This window comes from Ochotona princeps, chromosome 5 (genome assembly GCF_030435755.1).
Source record: "Ochotona princeps isolate mOchPri1 chromosome 5, mOchPri1.hap1, whole genome shotgun sequence".
NCBI lineage: Eukaryota > Metazoa > Chordata > Mammalia > Lagomorpha > Ochotonidae > Ochotona > Ochotona princeps.
The window spans coordinates 77,717,367-77,732,020 of record NC_080836.1 but is presented as its reverse complement, the minus strand read 5'-3'; the positions used below and the strand labels follow the sequence as shown (position 1 = coordinate 77,732,020).

General features: G+C 44.7%; 1 protein-coding gene across 1 annotated transcript in view; it reads right to left on the bottom strand.

The window, feature by feature from the left end:
* CARF (calcium responsive transcription factor) overlaps window positions 1-13,571 on the bottom strand; it is a 49,277-nt gene extending 35,706 nt beyond the window's left edge. Inside the window, 3 exon segments of the mRNA XM_058664867.1 lie at window positions 4,609-4,727; window positions 10,036-10,207; window positions 13,520-13,571. The gene's annotated coding sequence lies outside the window, so the exon portion shown is untranslated.
* Between the last annotated feature and the right edge of the window lie 1,083 nt (window positions 13,572-14,654).

Sequence of the window (14,654 nt, the reverse complement as noted above, 5' to 3'; positions counted from 1 at the left end):
GTGCTGTGCGTTTGGGAAGTGAACAGCAAATAGAGAATCTCCCTCTGTCTGCCTTTCAAATAAAATAAAAATTTACATGACTTTCCAAAACACCAGAGTATATTCAAGTATTCAACAGACAGGTACTATATCAAATCTTAAACCTTTGCTTACTTACACTCAAATTTGTTGAGACCGCACGTAAAAGTATCCTAATATTACTTTGGCTGGTATTTTCTAATTACTGTATAATATTTTGGGAATGCAAATTTTCTTTGAATGTCAACTACAGTTAAGCATGTGCCGTTTGTTTTTTCTTACTCAGGTTTTGTAATTTGATGGAATGTTTTTATCACAATTTAATAAATGTTTGCTTTATTTAATTAAAAAAAAAATAGGTAAAACCTCTACCTGTGGCCCCAGCATGCCACACGGGTGTCAGTTTAAGTCCAAGGAACTGCACTCCCAAGCTAGTTCCATGCTAATTTGTCTGGGAAAACAGCAAAAAGATGGTTCAAGTCCTTGGATCCCTGCATTCAAATGGGAGACCTGGAAGAAGCGCCAGGTTCCTGGCTTCAGACCAGCCCAGCTCCAGATGCTGCAGCCATATGGGAAGTGAACCAGTGGGTGGAAGATCTCTGCCTCTCCTTCTCACTGTAAATCTGCCTTTAAAATAAAAAACAAATAATTTTTTAAAGTGCTTTCATGTAACAAGGTACTCTTAAACCTTTTCATATATTTCTATATTTTAATGTTTATTTATTTTCTTTTTTAAAAATTATTATTGGAAAGGCAGATTTACACAGAGGATGAGAGACAGAGAGGAGGATCTTCCATCCGATGGTTCACTGCCCAAGTGGCTGCAACAGCCGGTGCTACGCCAATCTGAAGCCAGGAGCCGGGAACTTCCTACAGGTCTCCCATGTTGGTGCAGGGTCCCAAGGCATTGGGAGGTCCTCGACTGCTTTCCCAGTCTACAAGCAGAGAGCCGGATGGGAAGCGGGGCTGCCGGGATTAGAACTGGCGCCCATATGGGATACCAGGTACATTCAAGGCAAGGACTTTAGTCACTAGGCCACCGTGCTGACCAGATGTTTGCTTATTTTCTTTTCCTTGAAAGGCAGAGTGATAGAGAAAGGGCAGGAAAGAAAGAGATCTTCCATTCACTGGTTCTGTCCTTAAATGTCTTAAACTAACAGGCCTGGCCAGGCCAACACCAGAAGGCATGAAATCTTCCCTGTCCTTCCACAGGTGGGCATAGGGACTCAAGCACTTGTACCATCAACTGCTGCTTTCCTGGCTGTATTAGCCAGAGGATGGAGTGGAAGTAGAATAGCCAGGACTCAAACCAGAATGTCACTATGGGATGTAGGTAGTTCAAGCAGCAGCTAAACCCTCAGTGCCACGATGTCCATCCCATGTTTCCAAAACATCCATTATACAAAGATATAATACAATAAAGTTTTCTTTAAATTTATGAGTTGAGTGTTCTCTATCCTAACACAGAATTTTAGTAAAGATGTCTTGGAGTATATAAGGGTGATGTTTACAGTAAGCTACCCCCTGGAAGCTACGTTCCAAGATGGATGTCTGACACCTCATATAGTACTAAATGCTATATTTATAGTGTGTTTTTCCTATACAGACATAACTGTGAGATAAAACTTAAATTAAGGCATCCCACATTAACATCGCTTTGAGTCCCAGCTGCTCTACTTCCTATCCAATTCCCTGCTAATGTGCCTCTGAAAGCAATGGAAGATGGCTCAAGTGGATGGAGTTGCAGGCTCCTGGGCTTGGCCTGGGCTGGCACTGGCTGTGGCGGGCATTTAGAGAGTGAACCAAAGCAAGGAAAGCATATCTTTTTCTTTTTAACTCTGCCTTTCAAATACGTTAAAAATTTCCTTAAAAGAAAAGGCACAGTAAATATTAGGATTAAAAATGGAACTCACTAAAAAACAGATCATGAAAAGGTAAGAATATGACAGACACATTTTACCAACAATTCAACTGAAGATGGGCATTTGGCATGGTGATTAAGATACCATGTGTGACGTGTGCCATTCCATATCAGAGTGACTGAATTCAAGTCCCTGCTCCATTTCCAAGTCCAGATTCTTCCTGATAATCACACATGTAAAGCAGAAAATGGTTGCTCAAGATACTTGGGTTTCTGCCACACATGTGGTGGGTCCAGAGTGAGATCTGAGTTCCTGGCATTTCCCTGCTCTATCCTGGAACCAGTGCATGGAATAGCTACCACCGTTTCTCTCTGTATCTCTCTGCCTTTCAAATAAAATGTAAATAACTTATTTTTAAAATCCAGCTAATAAAGAGAACTTCTTAATAACAATAACTTATGAAAATAGAAAAAAAAATTCAAAATGGGCCAACACGGGCCTAGCACAGCAGCCTAATGGCTAAAGCCCTCACCTTGCATTGGTTGGGATCCCATAAAGGCATTAGTTCATGTCCCAGCTTCTCTACTTCCCTTCCAGCCACTGCTTGTGGCCTGGGAAAGCAGTTGAGGATGCTCTAAACTCATGGGTCTCTCTACCCACGTGGGAGACCCAGAAGAAGCTCCTGGCTTCAGATAGGCTTAGCTCCAGCCATTGCAGCCACTTGGAGCATGAACCAGGAGACAGAAGGTCTTTCTCACTGTATCTCCTCTCTATATATCTGCTTTTCCAATAAAAAAAATTACAAACCACAACTACGACAACAAAAATGATCAACACCATGGCATAGTAAGTTAAGCCTCCATGTACAGACCTAGCATGCCATACAGGTACCAGTTCATATCCTGGATGCTCCAGTTCCCATTCAGCTCCCTGCGTGAAGCCTGGGAAGGCAGTGGAGAATGGTGCAAAGCCTTAGCACCCTGCACCTGTGTGGGAGACCTGGAGAAGGCTTTGGATCAGCTCAGCTCTGGCCGTTGGAGCCATCTGGGAGTGAACCAGTGGGAAGAAGATGTCTCTCCTCCCTGTAACTCTTCTTTTAAAAAAAAAAAATCTTTTTAAAAACTAACAAAACAAATGAAAGAATAAATGTAACTGATCTATAGTCCTATATATGTTAAAGAAGTTGAATGGAAAGTAAAGATTTTTCCATAGTCTTCCCACCTCATGACATGTTATAAGCAAGTTTTTAAAAACTAAATAAATTTCCATTTTATATAAACTTCTTGATTGTGATTTACTCCAACTCATTTATAAGAAAATATAAGTTGAATACCAAAATTGACAAGGACAGTTTTAGAAAGATGACTACAGGGCCGGTTGCGGTAGCCTAGTGGCTAAAGTCCTCACCTTGCACACACCGAGATCCCATATGGGTACTGATTCTAATCCTGGCAGCCTTGCTTCCCATCCAGCCCCCTGCTTGTGGCCTGGGAAAGCAGTCAAGGACGGCCCAAAGCCTTGGGACCCTGCACCCATGTGGGAGACCTGGAAGAGCTCCGGTCGCTGCTGCTGCTTGGGGAGTGAACCAGAAGATCCTTTCTGTCTCTCCTCCTCTCTGTATATCTGACTTTCCAACAAAAATAAATAAATAAATCTTTAGCCGCTAGGCCATGCCGCCAGGCCCAATAAATAAATCTTTAAAAAAAAAAAGATGACTACAGGTCATTTATAATCATTATATTGATCATGCTGCAGGTTTTGTATATGATGCTTTGACATCCGCATGTTCAAAGACGAACCAACCCTAGAGACGATAAAGTCCCTGCAATAGACTTGCCTTTCTTTCTTCCTTTCTTTTCCCTTCCCTTTCCTTCCTTTTAAGATTTATTTATTTATTTATGAGGCCAGCACAATAGCTCAATTGGCTAATCCTCCACCTACAAACACAGGTATCTCATTTGGGCGATGATTCGTGTCCCACCTGCTCCACTTCCCTTTTAGCTCCCACTGGTGGCCTAGGAAAGCAGCAGAGGATGGCCCAAGGTATTGGGACTTGACACCCACATGGCAGACCCAGAAGAAATTCCTGCCGCCTGGCTTTACATCAGCTCAGTTCCAGCCATTGTGGCCATTTGGACAGTGAACCAGTGGATGGAAGATCTGTTTCTCTTTCTTACTCCTTTTCTCTGTTATAGACAGATTTTCATCCATTGGTTCATTCTCCAGATGACTACAATCACCTGAGCTGGGCCAGTCCAATGCTTGTACCCAGGAGCTTTTTCCAGGATTCCCTCGTTGGAGAAGTGGACCAAGTACTTGAGTCTTCCTCTGCTCCTTTCCCAGACACATTAGCTGGGGGCTGGATGCGAAGCGCAGCATCTGGGACTTGAATATATCCTGGCACCCATACAGGATGCCAGTGCTGCAGGCAGCAGCTTATTAGCTGTGACACAATGCTCTGAAACTTTATTTCTTATGCAAGTATCCTATCCAAGCCCCATACCCCTCTTTCCAATCACCTCTGGGCAGGTCTCTTGCCCCCTTGGCCACTATTCCTGAGTATCAGACAACTAAGAGCAGCCAATACACCCCAAAAATTCATTGGAATTATTGGAGCCAACTAATCCTAAACATTGCTAGCCTGCTTACCCTGTCTTGGCAATTCCTCCCCTGGAAATGACCAAAAAGGCTCTCTTGCAGCACCCTAGCCCCTCTGCCTACCACCTACCTTGAGGTTCTTTTGTGTGGCCCTGCATTGGGTGGCATGTTCCCCGCCTCCCAGGAACTATGATGAACAATCTATCTTTCCAATAGCATTCGTCTCCTTATCTGTAGGCCTCATCATACCTGAAGAGAAATAAAATTGACCTGTAAAACATTCATAAGCATACAAATACAAAAATCCTAACTAAATATTTTTAAAGAAATATTAACTCAATTTACTTGAAAGGCTTTGACAGAGAAAGGGAGCGATAGAGAAAGAAAGCTTCCATTCAATTGTTTATTCCCCAAATGGCCACCATCCATTGCTCCTTTTCTAGGCTATTAGGGAGTTGGATTACAAGTGGAGGAGCCAGGACTGACATCATTATGGCACGTGGTGCAGCAGGAAGCTACTTAATCCTATACACCACAGTGCCAGCCTCTGCAACCCAAGATTTCTAAAAGATTTATTAATTTTTATTTGAAAGACTGAGTTCTGGAGAGGGAGAGAAAGGGGGAGGAAGGGAGAGAAAGAGAGTAGAAGGGAAGGAGAGAAGAGGAGAAAGAGAGAGAGAGAATGAATCTTCTATCTACTAGTTCACTCTCCAAAGTGAATGGTCATAACTGGCTGGAACTAGGCCATTCCAAAACCAGGAACCAGGAGCTTCTTCTAGGTCTCCCATGTGGGTGCAGGGGCCCAAGGACTTCAGCTATCCTGTGCTGCTTTTCCAGCTACATTAACAGGGAACTGGATTGGAAGTGGAGCAGCTGGGACTTGAACCAATGCCCATACAGGATGCCAGCACTGCAGATAGCGGTTTAGCCTGCAACACCATGGCATCAACCTCACCCCAATTTTTTTCTACTTTAAATAAGTGCTCTCCAATTAAAAAAAAAACACGCAAACTATTTGAAGAGACACTTCACTAAAGATGTATGACAAACAGGCACACAAAAACAACCTCATCACGCTAGCATTAATCATTAGGGAAATGAAATTAAAACAATAATGCAAAACTATCTACTTACTATTAAAATTAAAATTAAAAAGTTTGCCTTGGCAGCTGAACTTCTGGTTGGGATGCCTGTAATTCAGAGTGCCAGGGTTCAAGGGCCTCTGCTACCCTGTGAGAGACTTGGGTTAAGCTCCACATTCCAAGCTTCAGACACCTCTCCCTCATTTCCACTGTGGGATTTAAGAGGTGAACCTGTTTTCCATAGCTCATGGAATTGTATCATAAAGTTAAAAATAAAATAAAACAAAAATGTACAATTAAAAAATAAAAAAATAAACTTTTATGATAATACGATCAAACAAAACAAAAAGAGGTGAACCTGCAAACGAGAGCTCTCCATGTATCTGGTTCTCTAACTCTTTAATAAATAATTTTTTTATAAAACTTGCAAAATATTTTAACAACTGCTGACAAGGATATGGAACAACTAGATGCCTTATATGCAAATTTTAGTAATGTGGGCCCAGCACAACGGCTCAGTAGCTAAATCTTCACCGTGTAAATGCTGGGATCCCATATGGGTGCCAGTTCATGTCCTGGCTGCTCCATTTCCCTTCCAGCTCCCTGCCTGTCGCCTGGGAAAGCAGCAGAGGACAGCCCAAAGCCTGGAAGAAGCTCCTGGCTCCTGGCATAGGATTGGCTCAGCTCTGGCTGTTACAAGTACTTGAGGAGTGAATCAATGAATGAAAGATCTTTCTCTGTTTCTCCTTCTCCATAAATCTGATCTGCCTTTGCAATAAAAAATAAATAAATCTTAAAAAAAAAGATGGTCTGCCAGGATTGAGGCAGACCATACCAAGCAGGGTCACAGCACCTGCCAGAGCATGTGGGACACAGGGTTGGAGTGGGCCTCATAGGGGAGCTTGGGAACTCCCTTGCTCGGCCACAGCTACCACTGGGGAACAAAATAGCTGGGACTGGGGGAGGGCCAGGCCAGGCAAGGTTTCAGCACTTGACAACATTTGTGTGGGCCAAGTCTGGGGGCAGGTTGGTTTGGGCCAGTCCACAGCACACACTGGCATGTACAAGAGCCAGGAAAGCATGTGGGCCATGCCAGTCAGGGACAGGGTATAATACCTACCAGCAAGAGCTGAGACAGCAAGTGGGCAGCCAAAGCACCCACCAGCATGCACAAGACCAGGGGCTGGGAATAGATATAGTAGGGGAACTTTGGGGACTCCCCTGCTGGGCTGTAGCTCTATTGGTGAGATAAGAGCTGGGGCTATGGGTTGACTGGGCTGGGTAAGCCTGCAACAGCCATCAGCTTGTGGGTGCGCCGAGTCTCCTGGTAGGCCAGAATGGGATAGGCTCTAGTACCTGCTGAGGATGAGAGCCAGAACGGATGTGGGACAGGCTGGGCTAGGCTGTGGTACCAGCCAGGCCACATAAGAGTCAGGTTTGGGGATGGGCAGGTTGGGCTAGGCTTTAGCACCCATTGGTGAAAGCCGGTATGGGCACAGGCCAGCTGGGCTAGGCCACAGTACCCATTGGGAGTCAGTCAAGATCCAGGGATGGGAGTATGTCTGGTAGGAATTTATGGACTCCCCTGTGAGGCTGCAGATTCTGACAGTAAGCACAAGAGCTGTGGCTGAGGGCTGACCAGGTGAGGCTGGGCTGCAGTACCTGACTGCATAAGTGTGGGGGTGGGCCAGGCTGGGCCAGGCTGGGCCAGTCCAGAGCTCACATTAGTGTGAATGAGAGTCAAGACAGGGTGCGGGCCAGGACATGCTGGACCACAACACCTGCCAATTCACATGAGGGCTGAGGCTGGGGCTGGGCCAGGCTGGGCCAGGCTGGGCCAGGCTGCTGCACTTATCAGTAACAGGTGGGACTAGGGGAGGGGTGGGCTCAGCCAGGTTGTAGCATCTGCTGGCAAATGCCAAGACTGGGCGTGGGTCTTCTCAGACTCAGCCACAGCACCCACTGGCACATGCAAGACCCAGGGTTAGGAGTGGGCCTGATAGGGGAACCTCAGAGAATCCTCTGCTGGGATGCTTCCTCTCCTGGTGAGTGTGAAAGCTGGGACTAGGGGCAGGCTGGTCCAGGCAGGGCTACATCATCTGTCAGCTTGCATGTGGGCTGGGTCTGGGGAGTGGACCATGCTGGGTAGGCTGCTGCACCCATTGGCACGAGAAAGGTGGGCTACCAAGGCTGCAGCCCCACTGGCACGTTCCGGGACTGGGTGCAAGTCATGTCAGGCTAGACCACGGTACCCCTTGGCAGGCACATGATCTGGGGTTGGGAATGGGCTTCCTAAGCGAGAGTGGACACTACTGCTGAGCTGCAGCTCCCACTGGTGAGCACAAGAACGAGGGATAGGGGCAGGCCAGCCAGGTTAGGCCTCAGCACCTGTCATCTGAAGTGTGGGCTAGGTCTAGGGATGGAGCAGGCTGAGCTAAGCTGCAGCACCCATGGGTTTTCATGAGAGACAGATGGAATGCAGGATGGACCAGGTTAGGCCACAGTACATACAGGCACAACAAACAAACAAAAAGCTGGTAGGGGTTACTGTGGGTTGCCCCAACTAGGCCACAGCATCCACTGATCTGTGTGAATATCAGGTCTGTGATGGGCTAGGCTGAGCTAGGACGCAGCACCCATAGATTCATGTGAGAGATGAAGCTGAGGGCAGAACTAACCAGGCAGCTGCATCCAATGGTATGAGTGTCAGGTGGTACGAGTAATGGACCAAATCTGGCCCTGTACTGGCTTGAGCACACAAGTCAAGTCTGAGGTCACCCCAGGCAAGGTTTCTTGGGGAACTCCTCCGCTAGACTGCTAGACTCAAACCCTGGCCACAGGGAAAACCGTAGCTATGTGGTCCTAACTTGGAGTGCAGGTATCGGGACTGGGCCTCCTCAGTTGCTGATGCCCACCCAATGCAATGCATACCCAGATGTACACAGGGGATATGACAGCCAGCTCATTTAGGTCAGCAGAAGTTAGCAAGTACCTCATCAGAGGATGGAAAGCAGAATAGGTTGGACCACTTTCCTGGCCAAGTTTTGCAACAGGTGCCTGGGCCTGTGGATGCACTAAGGTGGACTTGGTCAGCTAATAGACCTTCGAAAAATTTCCTCAATGCTGGTGCAATAATGCTAACAATGTCTCAGAACTATTGAAACTACTCAAGAAACACCCTCAGAAAATTCTTCCCCACATCAGGGCCTCTAAGGAATCATCAAATGACCACCCTCCACACCCAGGCGCTGACGTAGTCAGCAAGGAGTGGCCCTCTTCCATTCCGCCACGGTGGACACAGCAGAAAAAAAATAGAAACAGTCGTCTCACCCACCTTCTTCCATACCTTGACCCTCACCACCTTAATCAGAGAGCCATATAGGCATACATCTCTCTCAACTATGTAAGCAATAGTAAAAATTAAAATTTGAATTAAAAAAAGAAAAATTCAATTTCGACTACAGACTGGTAACAAGATTATTCCTTTTTTTAACTGATGTAACACAACATTAAAACAGTAAATTTCAAAGCTCAATGGGATAAAGCAAAATCTTGTGGATTTGGTTCAAAGAAAGAGGTATTCAGATGAACTGAAAACTCTATTGGTGCAAATAAAAAAAGTGGTGACTACAGTATTTACAACTGTAAATTTGTCATATCATTTAAAAACAATTACAGATATTTGAAGAATTCTAGAACACTTTTGTAGAAAGTCCAAAAGAGTGCCTTAGGTTTAGATAAATGTGAATTTGCTTTTATGAATGTACTTAGCTGGCAAAACTCAAAATATATCTGCACAAGCAGCCATATGCCATACCAGCACAATTAAAGAAAAAGGAAGGAGGCAATCAAGCTTTATTGTTACCTTAAACCAACAATTCCTACAAGGAGAAAGACATAATCTGACTTTCTATCAAATAAACTAATCAGTAATTAATAATATTCCAAATCAGAAAGCATCAGGTCCATTCTGTTTCATACAAAATTCTCTATAATATTTTTTAAAAACAAAAACCAAAAGTGCCTAGGAAAGCAGCAGCACATGACTCAAGAACGTGGGCCTCTGAAACCCACGTGGCAGACCAGGATGGAGTTCCTGGCTCCTGGCTTTGGCCTGGGCCAGCCCTGGTCACTGTGGCTATCTAAGGAACAAAGCAGCAGATGGAAGGTCTGTCTTTCCCACTTTCAAATAAGTAACTGCAGGGTCACGAAGGATAACCAATTTTCTCATCTATCTTCAAATGTCAATACATGTGATAAACTATTATCCCTAAATCACAACTCACTTTGTCAAAATAAAGTTTTGAAGGATTAAGACATTAATATTAAATACATCCCTTTTCAATTAGCACTGACAAATAGAACAAAATAGCCATCCATATACAAGGTGTAATTTGACTTTTGCATTCATAAATGATAATAGCTTAGATTTATGAAGCTGTTACTTTTTAAGAAGTTAAAAGCAACATCATTACCTTCAGGCAGTGGCTTGAGTTGAGATGGCAGGCCTACAGCATTCTTCTGCCCCCTAAATGCCTTTTATTACCCATTTAAGTTCCTCCTGTTGGGGGCACTGAATCATGATAGCTGGAGCTTCTTTTATGCAAGAGCTACAACTGTGTCTTCACACCGACATTCCTTTTTTTTCTGCAAAGAGAAAAATGTACATTTTCTTTTCCTATGTATAAAGAAAATGAGATCTCTTTATTCATATTTCATTCAAAATTATTCATGATCACCTAACTGATCGCTTTAGTTGAAGAGAACTAAAGCCTAGAACTAACTTTATGGGTAACTGCATGTGTCTTGGGGTCAGTGACTTAACCTTTCTGTGCCTGTTTCCTAATGTAAAATTAGAGAACTGGAGTAAGGCTTTGTTTCGGTTCTCACATTCCATAACTACCACTGAAACAAAGAGCTCTACGGCAAACTGCATTTTCCCCACTTGCTGGAAGTATCTGCTAACATGCTATCCTCTCTTGGATCCACAAGAAGCTGGAAAATAAAAAACTCTATTCTGCAACCTCCTCACAAATCCTAGAACTGACAAGCATTTCTTAACAAGAAATACTAGGATACAATTTCAAAAAAAAAATAGTAAAAAGAAAGAAAACAGGAAAACATCATTTAAATGATTAATAATAATTAGATTTCAGAAAATATCTTAAGCTGCTTGGATTTACTAGATAATTGCTTTCTAGAATGTTTGGCATCACATTACAAAAGCGAAGTTGGTTTTATACCAACAATAAAGATCAGAAAGAATCTAAAACTCGTGCTTCACTGTTTTAGAGAATAAAGGGGCTTTTCTAATTTACACAAATTGAATGCAAGCTGGGGAAGAGACTACCCAGGTACTAATTTCCCATCTCTCTGAAGGACCATATTTGGGCTACTGCTGTTTTAGCTTTATTTGTTAACAGTTCTAGCTGTTAAAAATTTCAGAGGTAACTTCCCAGGCATACACACGTATGTGTATATACATACGCACATAATATATTTCTAAAAAAAAGTATCTTAACATCTGATTATGCTGAATTCCCTCCATAAATTTCTGTATGATAAAATGTATCTGTTAATAACCCATGATCTGAGAACAAATCTCCAAATACAAGTGAAGAGGTCATTTAATGCCAGGTATATATACTGCTCAAAAATACTTTAGAAAATAAGACTTCTTGGGCTACTATTGTGGCAATATGTTGGTTTGTGTTTGGCTGTACCCCTTCCACTCCAGCACCCTGCTGAAGCACCTGGGAACGCAGGAGATGGCTCAAGGCCTTGAGGCCCTGCCACTCACAAAGCAGACCTTGTTGGAGCTCGAGGCTCCTGGCTTCAGCCTGGCCCAGCCACTGGGGTGGGCACGAAACAGCAGACACAAGATGGGTGGGTGGGTGTATTTCCCTTTCTCAGTTAATTCTGCCTTTCAATTAATAACTAAACCTTTTTAAAAACTGGGAAAATTTATTTTTTAGATGTAGGTAAATAATATGCTTTTATAGGAAGTACAAAATTACTATGAATCAAAGCTGTCAAAATTAAAACATCCGTAGAAGCAGTCTCGACCCCTTTTCTACCCTGCGCACATGCATTGCTTTTAACCTCTTTCCATAAATGGCTTTAATTTTTCCAATAATGCTATGGTAGGCTTTGTGACTGCTGATGGATTAGACAGCGGAGGTTGTCAAACACAGTAGTCCTCCCCTCATCCCCAGGGGACACACTCCAAGATCCTCTGTGGAGGCCTAAAACCTCAGCTGGCACAAACCTCTGTATCCTACCTTACCTCCCATCTATGCATCCCGATGTCACAAGCTAATTCATGAATTAGGCAGAGTGGGAGATTAAAAAGAACAAAACAATTCTCTTTCTGCATCTCCAACATTTTTTCAAAAGTAGGACAACGACAATGATAAACTTTAATAAAACTTACAAATGTAGTCCCTCTCTCAAAATCTCTTACTGTACGGAGCTCATATCTTAGTAACTTCAGCAAAGAGTGCTCTTTATTTTCTCCTCACATTGATAACTTTCACCTTCCCAATTAAAGGAAGAACCTGCGGCTGTCCTTCAGCGGCATGCCTTTGGGGTCTTGTGCTGTGGGGTCACTATCAAGTTTCACGTATGACCTGATAACCACAAGATGGCTAACACAGCTGATTTCCTGGACAAAGGAATGACTCAAGTCTGACTGGGTAGCATACAATTTCACTATGCCATTCTCTTTACCTTTGAAATGTTCCTGTACTATTTTCAGACTCTTTGTTCATAACTAACCCAGGAGAGCAAAACGGTGATGAGGCCGGGCAACTGTGACTTGCTTAAGAACACAGAGATCCTCAGGCTCAGAATCAAAACCAAATAAGGGGAAGGACAGCAACAAAGCAGGATCCCAAAGCTCATGCTGTGCCATTGTAAACCAAGCAACCAAACAACCTGTAAGTGAAATACACTCCTACACTCCTTCAGGCCACGGGGTCTTTATGAGGATTGTAGCAAATGAATGCTACAGAAAACCATCAAGAACAAAAGCCTTGTAGTTAATATGCTAACTTAAGAAAAGTGCTGAAAGTAAAAGCATTATCTATCACATATTTCTTCGAGGTAATCCCAAACAAATCACTGTAGCAAAAAAGCTTTCAAAGCTTTATACTGGGTGTTCAGTACTTTAGAACATCAATGAAGTTTCCCTCAACTAACGGTTTTGGTAAAGTGAAAAATTCCTTTTGACAAATTCAAGCCTCTCCTTTGCAAAGTTCCCTGACATAAACACCGTATTCAGCGTCTACATCTCCACATCACATTTCAAACTACGATCAAGCTTGAAGAACTGACTCTAGGTATATTATTTTAATAAATTTCATGGTAATAAGTTCCAATGTATTATTAATACGTGATTATATACACATTTTCAAAAAGATATCTGAACCAACAACATATTATCCAAAACACACAGAATCAATACCAATGCTTCGATTAACAAAGTGTTTCAAGTTTCAGGTACCACCCCCTGTCCTTTCAAGGGAATCAGATGTTTAAATAAACAGGCCTAGTCCTAACAAAGGTGATTTTCTGGGACTTCCCCCAGAGGTCTTGATTTATCCACCGAAATGGCTGATCTCCTTTATCTGCTTGCATGGGCAAAACCTGTAATTATTGAAAACTACTATAAACGCTAACAAGGAGCCTTTATTGGGTTTCTATGTGCTATTCAATTCTCATGGGCAGTGAGGTTAACGAAGCAACAATGGCAACATTTGACGCCAGGAATCATTCTTGCAGGGCTCACAGTGTATAAAGGCAAACCCATCGCAAAAGGTCTTACTACACGGTCACAGCTTTCTAATCAAAGTTTTGGGTTTTTTTTCTTGCTTCCAATTGTGTAGGTCAGACCTCATTTTCTACGGCTAACACCGCAGCGCAAGCAACATTAAGAACGAAAGCTTTCCTTGTCTTCACCTGCACACATACCGCTCTGCCCAAATTTTGCAATCCAGTTCTACCTTCTACATGCGGTCTTTCGGAGACCCCCCCTCTTGGGGCGTATTCGGGCGAACGTCTTAGAAAATGGCTCTGGAATCTGGATGGTGCATCTCCATCCACGCACCCTCTGAGAAGATTCCAAGCCAGAGCTAGTTCTAGAGACCCCCGGGGGAGAGGAGGCCTGCAAGGAAGCTTTTCCCCATTCTAAGCAAGGGAGATAAAGGCGCTCATGAAAGGGGAGGAGGGGAGGAACTAAAAAGCGGGTCGCGGGGCAGCTTGGGTGCTCCCACCCAGGGGTCAGGGTGCTTCTCAGCAGCGATGGCCAAGCGTCGGGCTTTGCAACCCTCTTGAAGACACCTAACCTCCTTCCTTTTCCAGCCTGCCTCCCCAGGCCCCGCGTGCCCCCTCCCGGGCCGGGGGTCGTAGTAGGCCTCGCCATGGAGGGCCGAAAAAAAAAAAGAAAAAAAAAAAAGCCCTGTGGCTGCGGGCCGCGTAAGGCGCCGCTCGGGCCGGACTGAGGCAGGGGGCCGGCGGCCGGGTGCCACAGCGAGCCCCGGCGGGTCGGGAGATGACGGGAGGCGGCTGCAGGGGGAGGCTGGGAGGCTGGGACGGAGCGTCCGGCTCGTGGGCCTTCAGACAATCTGCCAAACCTTCGCCTCCCTCCGCCCTGCTGCCGCCGAGAGCCCCCACAAGGCAAGGACGGAGGTCCGCCCGAGCAGAGGGGAGAAAATTCAAAACGAGTCTACTCAACCTCGTCTTGGCTCCGAGGCCCCGCCATGGAGACCAGCACAATGCGCAGGCGCAGCCCTCCGGGAGCGCGCGGCGCAGTCCCACGAGATGGGACCCCTCTCGGCCACCGTCGCCCGTTCCCCTTCCCGACGCCTTCTGTGTGCACCCTCTCCGTAGGCTCTCCAAGCCGAAGCTCGCAGGTGACGGCCCGGGGAGAAGTCTTGACAGTGAGATTCTGGTTGAGAAATAATTGTGCAAAAAGAGAAACAGGCAAGCTGAAGGCAACGGGTTTAATACAAATGAATGAATCGACAGGGCTGCTTGTGGGGCCAAAGACTACAACTCCCAGGAATCACAGCGTCGGAGTTGCGCGCGCTGCTTT